The following is an 8,005-nucleotide window of genomic DNA, read 5'->3' as shown; positions in this document are numbered from 1 at the left end:
AACCCTAAATTAGCTGATAATTTAAAGATTATCTTACCCTCTTGCCATGAGTCAGGATCCAGGACTAGCTTAGGTAATGGAACAGCCCAGAGTCTCTTATGAGGTCATGATAAAGATACTGACCAAGGCTGGAGTTATCTGAAGGTGAATTGGGCATGAAGAACTCCTTCCAAGGAAGCTCCCAGGGCTGGCAAATTGGTGCTGGTCTTTGACTGCAGGCCGCCTCAATTCCTGACCACGTAGACCCTCTGTGGGGCTTGGGGGTCGTCACAACACGGAGATCCCCCATTGAGGCTGATCTAAGAGGAAGAGGCAGAAGCCACATGTCCTTAAAGTGCCATGGTCTCAAAATAACACATTATCACCTCTGCCATATTCTGTTAGAAGAGAGTCACTCACTCAAGGAGGGAGAATTAGGGTTTATCATTTAAAGGGGTAGTATTAAGAATTTGTACATTTTTAAAAAACCACCATAATTACCTAGATACATTGAAGAGCAAATTAAGCAAATTAAATATGTTACAGAGCTATTCCACAATGAATTATGCCGTTTTAAATATGCATTGTCAGTATATAATGCCTTGTTGTGCCTTATTTTGCAGCTGTTGGTTTTTAAAAATTGTTTATTACTATCATTTTTAGACAAAAAAAATCATTGAAAATTTAGGTTTCCTGAACTTTACCTTTTTCTTACTGTTTTGGCTGTTTTGTTACTATGCTGTCAACACTGTCTAGGGTTCCACAGATGAAAATACTCTAGATTTTTTTTTTTCATTTCTGGAATTAGTTGATGAATTTAAGGTTATTTATATTACTCCACATTTGTATTGAACATGGTTTGTCTAAATGACTGGAAGACTGGAGCTGCATGGCCCAAGAGTAAACTAAAATCCCCTTTGGTTCTCAAATAAGTTACTTTTGGTGGGGCATCTAAAGTCTATGAAACATGGACTTCCCTAGCACAGTGGTTGAGAATCCGCCTGTCAGTGCAGGGGACACAGGTGTGATCCCTGGTCTGGGAAGATCCCACATGCCATGCCTCGGAGGAACGAAACCTGTGCGCCCCAAGTAATGGAACCCGAACATCAAGAGCACGTGCTCTGCAACAGGAGAGTAGCCCCCGATTGTCACAACTAGAGAAAGCCCTCATGTAGTCGCAAAGACCCAGAGCAGCCCCAAATAAATGAATTAATTAAAAAAATAAAGTCTATGGAAACATAACTCCTACATAGAACCCACATAAACTTGTCTAACCATAAATGCTGTACCATGAGATGACAATTTAAAATTGTGGTCAGCTACACTTTAGCTTGCTCCTTGGAAGGAAAGTTATGACTAACCTAGATAGCATATTCAAAAGCAGAGACATTACTTTGACAACAAAGGTCCATCTAGTCAAGGCTATGGTTTTTCCAGTGGTCATGCATGGATGTGAGAGTTGGACTGTGAAGAAAGCTGAGTGCTGAAGAATTGATGCTTTTGAAGTGTGGTGTTGGAGAAGACTCTTGAGAGTCCCTTGGACTGCAAGGAGATCCAACCAGTCCGTTCTGAAGGAGATCAGCCCTGGGATTTCTTTGGAAGGAATGATGCTAAAGCTGAAACTCCAGGACTTTGGCCACCTCATGTGAAGAGTTGACTCATTGGAAAAGACTCTGATGCTGGGAGGGATTGGGGGCAGGAGGAGAAGGGGACGACAGAGGATGAGATGGCTGGATGGCATCACCGACTCGATGGACGTGAGTTTGAGTCAACTCTGGGAGTTGGTGATGAACAGGGAGGCCTGGCGTGCTGCGATTCATGGGGTCGCAAAGAGTCGGACACGACTGAGCGACTGAACTGAACTGAACTGAACACTTTAGCTTAGAAACCTGGTGAGAGATTGTGTATGGTTGCTCAGAGGATGCAAATAACATATAGAGAAGCATGGGTAATTCTCTGGCTACGTGGTATAATATTTGTATTTTGATTGGAACAGATGAGAGGCACCCCTTTGTGGCCCGTGTGTGGCGACAGTTCCAGGGCTTATCTCTTAATGACTTGAAATGATAAATTTGGAATTCATCAAGCTTAACTTTTCTCTGTGACTGGACTTCCCCTTTGGGCAGTCTTCCTGGGAAGCCTTTAGTGAGTCTTTAAAAGTACAGCAGCTCTATTGGAGATGCACAATGATTTAGCCTTTGGACCTTTAAAGATAAAAGACTCTTGTCAACTGTTTAAAGCCTCCTTTTCTCAGAAGGGAAGAATGCTCTTAAGTTTCTTAGTGGATTAATTAGTAACTGAAAATAGCACCATTCTTTGAATTCTTCCCACTTTTACAACAAATAACGGCAGAAACAAGTGCCATCAGAAGGAGAAAAACAAATAAAAGATGATCAAATTTCAGACTTTATCATTTATGTAAAGATTTCATCCCTACTTCTACATCCTGCCCCCAATAGAAGAAGCTACTGATGGAGTCAGGTGCTGAGGAGAGGGGGAACAAAAGAGGCAGTTTTTCTCCCCCTGTATTGGTGGGAGTTTACTGTCTTGAATATCTGAGACATTTCTAATTGTAGAGAAGGATGGAAGCTATTTGTTTCAGAAAAACATACTAGTTTACATATGTAGGCATGCTAAGTCACTTCGGTCGTGTCCAACTCTTTGCAACCCTATGGACTGTAGCCCTCCAGGCTCCTCTGTCCATGGGATTTTTCAGACAAGAATACTGGAGTGTGTGGCCATGCCCTCTTGCAGGGGGTCTTTCCTATCCAGGAATCGAAACTGCACCTCTGACCTCTCCTGCATTGGCAGGCGGGTTCTTTACCACTTTCGACACCTGGAAAGCCCTGAGAGCAAAATGATGAACCATATTAAGGGTTGGGGAGCTCCCTGGGTGGTTCAGTAGTTAAGAATATGCCTTGCAATGCAGGGGACACCAGTTGGAATCCTGGTCGGGGAACTAAGATCCCACATGCCGTGGAGCAACCAAGCCCGTGTGCCACAACTGCTGAGCTTGAGCTCTAGAGCCCATGAGCCACAACTACTGAAGCTTGCATGCCTAGAGCCCATGCTCCACAACAAGAGAAGCCATCACAATGAAAAGCCCATGCACTGCAGCTAGAGAAAACCCGTGCAAAGTAACCAAGACTTGGCATAGCCTCCTGCCCGCCCCCCAAAAGAACCCTGACTTCTCACTCAGGTTAGATGGTTCCTTGGGGGGGGGGGCGGGAAACAAGTGCTGAATAAAGCCATAGTTGGATCCAGGGTTCTTTTGAATTAGATGAAGCAATCCTCAGATGTAGTACTTATGTTTGTTTTTAAATAACGTTATACAGTGTTGCAATGGTTAAATTCATGATGACCCAGAGCTGGGAGAGACTTTGTAGGGGGTTTGATTCTGACCCCAGAGAGATGGAATGATTTCATGAATCATTACTTGGTGAAGGGATGTGGTCAGAGCTAGTTCTAGAAACTTCCAGTACATCACTTTTTTCCTGAAGAAACCCAACCACTGATTTTTGGATTTTTACATTTTATAAAACAGTAATTTAATTAGAGGCTATTGTGTGGATATGTTTTCATCCGAGAGGGAGAAAGAAAAAGAAACAAGAGCCACAGAATTAAATAGAATAGGAATTGTAAAAAAAAAAAAAATTCCATTGAAATCATAATTCAAACAGTGTTTGCCTGTGGGACCTCCTGGGCTGGGAAGAAGATAGGGTGAATGGGCAGGAAGTAAGGCAGCAGTTTGGGTCCTAAATGAAACTGGGGTAACTCCCTTCACACCAGGTGATTTATTTCATGGGGAGCCAGACCCTCAAGGTGAGGCCAGAGTGGGCATCTGATAGTAGTAAGTACTTTTCTGTGCATTTAATATTTATTTTATTTTGATACTTGCACAAGTGAGACCCTAATTTAACAAGAAAAGCATGATTTGTATCATTACATTTTTGATAGCTTCTCACAAACTTCATCCTGACAAACAGCATATCTCCAGTCAGTCAGTTCAGTTGCTCAGTCATATCTGACTCTGTGACCCCATGGACTGCAGCACCCCAGGCTTCCCTGTCCATCACCAATTCTCGGAGCTTACTCAAACTCATGTCCATTGAGTCAGTGATGCCATACAACCATCTCCTCCTCTGTCATCCCCTTCTCTTCCCACCTTCAATCTTTCCCAGCATCAGGGTCTTTTCTAGTGAGTCAGTTCTTTGCATCAGGTTGCCAAAGTATTGGAGTTGCAGCTTCAGCATCAGTCCTTCCAATGAATATTTAGGACTGATTTCCTTTAGGATGGACTGGTTGGATCTCCTAGCAATCCAAGGGACTCTCAAGAGTCTTCTCCAACACCACCAAAAAGCATCAATTCTTTGGCGCTCAGCTTTCTTTATAGTCCAACTCTCACATCCATGCACGACCACTGGAAAAACCATAGCCTTGTCTAGACAGACCTTTGTTGGCAAAGTAATGTCTTTGCTTTTTAATATGCTGTCATCAAGGCTGTATAGTGTCACCCTGCTTATTTAACTTATACGCAGAGTACATCATGAGAAACTCTGGACTGGAAGAAGCACAAGCTAGAATCAAGATTGCCAGGAGAAATATCAATAACCTCAGATATACAGATGACACCACCCTTATGGCAGAAAGTGAAGAGGAACTCAAAAGTCTCTTGATGAAAGGGAAAAGAGGAGAGTGAAAAAGTTGGCTTAAAGCTCAACATTCAGAAAACGAAGATCATGGCATCTGGTCCCATCACTTCATGGGAAATAGATGGGGGAACAGTGGAAACAGTGTCAGATTTTATTTTTTTGGGCTCCAAGATCACTGCAGATGGTGACTGCAGCCATGAAATTAAAAGACGCTTACTCCTTGGAAGGAAAGTTATGACTAACCTAGATAGCATATTCAAAAGCAGAGATATTACTTTGCCAACAAAGGTCCATCTAGTCAAGGCTATGGTTTTTCCAGTGGTCATGTATGGATGTGAGAGTTGGACTATATAGAAAGCTGAGTGCCGAAGAATTGATGCTTTTGAACTGTGGTGTTGGAGAAGACTCTTGAGAGTCCCTTGGACTGCAAGGAGATCTAACCAGTCCATTCTAAAGGAGATCAGTCCTGGGTGTTCTTTGGAAGGAATGATGCTAAAGCTGAAACTCCAGTACTTTGGCCAGCTTATGCGAAGAGTTTACTCATTGGAAAATACTCTGATGCTGGGAGGGATTGGGGGCAAGAGGAGAAGGGAACGACAGAGGATGAGATGGCTGGATGGCATCACTGACTTGATGGACGTGAGTTTGAGTGAACTCTGGGAGTTGGTGATGGACAGGGAGGCCTGGCGTGCTGCGATTCATGGGGTCGCAAAGGGTCAAGCATGACTGAGCGACTGAACTGAACTGAACTGAGGTTGGTCATAGCTTTTCTTCCAAGGAGCAAGCGTGTTTTAATTTCATGACTGCAGTCACCATCTGCAGTGATTTTGGAGCCCCAAAGATAAAGTCTCTTATTGTTTCCATTGTTTACCCACCTATTTGCCATGAAGTGATGCGACTGGATGCCATGATCTTAGTTTTCTGAATGTTGAGTTTTAAGCCAACTTTTTCACTCTCCTCTTTCACTTTTCTATCTCCACTCTGAGTTAAAATCTATAAACAATGTACAGAATACTGAATCTCCTCTGTTTCTCCTCTTATCACTACTTCATATCTTATTTTGAAACTCAGTGTCAGCAAGTCAGTTTACACAATCACGATGAGTCGTCCAGATTTATAGAAGCCAGGAAACAGGGTGTCAGGTTCCTCATGCCAAACTGCCCTCCCTCTCATCTGCCGACTAATTGATACTGCAGCATTAGGAAAGAGAATTCTGATGATTTAAACAAAATTAAAAAAAATTTTTTTTGTCTGCTCTGGGCCTTTTTTTTTTCCCAAGCCAAACTGTATCTAGCTCTATTAAAGATACTTTTCATAAAAAATCATGGTATTTCAGGCAGGACATGGGCAATCGTTAACAGCATACAACTTTCAAACTCCCTTTTTCAATGGACCACCAAAATCAGAAAGCCACTATAAAACCCAGTGAAGTCTTTGTGCGATGCTCTGAACAGGGAAAGTGTAGAGTGAGGGCTGACAGTTCACATTTCGCATGTTGTTTAACAGCTTTTCACAAGCTGACCCTGCCTTTCAGGAAACGGGAATGAAAATGGGGGAGGTATCAATCCGAGGAGCCACAGTCTAAAAAAGGAACCCCTGCTCTTTCGAGGAATGCCATCTCAGTGCTGACACTGGAAAGTCCAAATTGCCTGACATACTGGCAACCAATTTTGGGGGGGGTCAGGTTCCACAGGTCTCTGGGGTTAGGGGAGTCGAGTCTGCGCTGAAGTAGAGCGGAAGAAGAGGACATAACAGCTAACTCTAGCTTTTCCATACCACCAGGCGCATGTGCCAAGGTGGCTAATGTGTGCCAACATCAGGGAATCCCTCCTTCCTGGGAATCAAGAAGTCTCTCAAAGCTAGACGGGAAAGATGTTTCTCCCCCCATGTCAACCCAGCCTTGGAGATGCTCCGTTAGTGACATGTATCCTTCCCCCACCCCCACAACCCCCAAAACAATAATGAAGTGATCTTTGTGCTAACAACATAGCTTGAAAAAATTCTGCATTTTTATAAAACTTCATAAAAAATCGTATTTCCAGTTGTACAGTCACCGGAAGTACACAGTTAACAAAAATGCACACCCTTCACTTGGCATCTCCAGCACCTTCAGCTTTATGTGCCTGGTCTGTTTTGTCAACTCCATCTTCTGCAGGGTTATTCTCATCCCTGCCAGCATCAGCTTTCCTCTTTTTCCCTTTGGGTCCCTTCTCTCCCTCCTTTGCAGGGGCCTTTGCAGGCTTGGGTTCTGGCTTTGGAGGAACAGGTTTAGCAGATAACCTTGCAGATCTTCTCTGTGTTCGTCTTTCACCTTGGCTTTAATCTCCTGTAGCATTACTTTCAACCTTTCTCTTGGGCGTGGTGGTGACGGTGGCGGGAGGTAGATGCTGCACCCGGACATGCAGGGGCATGTGGGCACTGGTCGGTCCAGGGGTCCCTCTCATCTCTTCTTCTGTGCTGGCTCTTCACTGTGCCATGGAAGCTCCTCTGTTGTGGTGCATGGATTTGTTGCCCCACGGCAAGTGGGATCTTAGTTCCCAGACCAGAGATCAAACCTGGGTTCCCCGCATGGGAAGGTGGGCCACAGGGAAGTCCGAGAAAAGAGAATTTAGAAGTTAGAAGTATCCCCAAAGTTCCTTTAGACCTAAATCTTCAATACATAAGCCCAGAGAAGCTGGCTTGCTCAAGGTTACAGGGTGGCTTATAGACTGCTTCAGGACTGGGGTGATCAAGTCAGTTAGGATCTCAAAGAATTTCCCTTCAAGATATGGATTCACTAAGAATAAGACCATCCTGGGCCAGCACCTTAGTAGAGATGAGGTTATTTTAACCACAGGACATGGGCACACGGTGGGAGGAGGTGGCCTTGGAAGCAGAGGCGATGCAGACGGCAGGCAAACCCTGCCTCCTGACCGTGTTGCCTGGGTCCTCACACATGAGGCCAGCATCGTATTTCTCCTGTTCTTATCTCTTGCTCCACCTAGCTGGCGTCCACAGTGGACATTATTTGGAGCAGGACAGAGGTGAGGCCTCTCTGGTGTTATGCGGGTCCTTCCTTTGTTTCTTTCCTACAAGCACCAAGGATTTTCCAGGACCCAGGCATCACAAGCTCGAGCAGCAAAGGGCTTTCTGTTGGCCCTTAAACTGAGGTTCCTTTAGCTTCTGGAATCAGCCCCCACCCCCACCCCACAGCTCTTTCACTGGAACCAAACCCAGAAGAAGGGAAAGAACATGAAAAATGAACAAATACAACCTCATTCCTTTGTAACTCGAAGCAAAACTTATACGGAACTCAAATGGAAAAATAGATTTGATCTGGGAGGTTCTTTTTTTTTCCCCAGAGTGGCATGCATACTGTAAAATGATTACTGTAA

The 8,005-nt window shown here is 44.2% G+C and overlaps 1 pseudogene; it reads right to left on the bottom strand.

Annotated features, from left to right (window-relative positions):
• Nucleotides 1-6,718: 6,718 nt before the first annotated feature.
• On the bottom strand, nucleotides 6,719-7,042 carry LOC102288260 (non-histone chromosomal protein HMG-17 pseudogene; annotated as a pseudogene).
• Nucleotides 7,043-8,005: the final 963 nt, after the last annotated feature.

Source organism: Bos mutus, chromosome 9 (assembly GCF_027580195.1).
Source record: "Bos mutus isolate GX-2022 chromosome 9, NWIPB_WYAK_1.1, whole genome shotgun sequence".
NCBI lineage: Eukaryota > Metazoa > Chordata > Mammalia > Artiodactyla > Bovidae > Bos > Bos mutus.
This window is presented reverse-complemented; position numbering and strand designations above follow the sequence as displayed.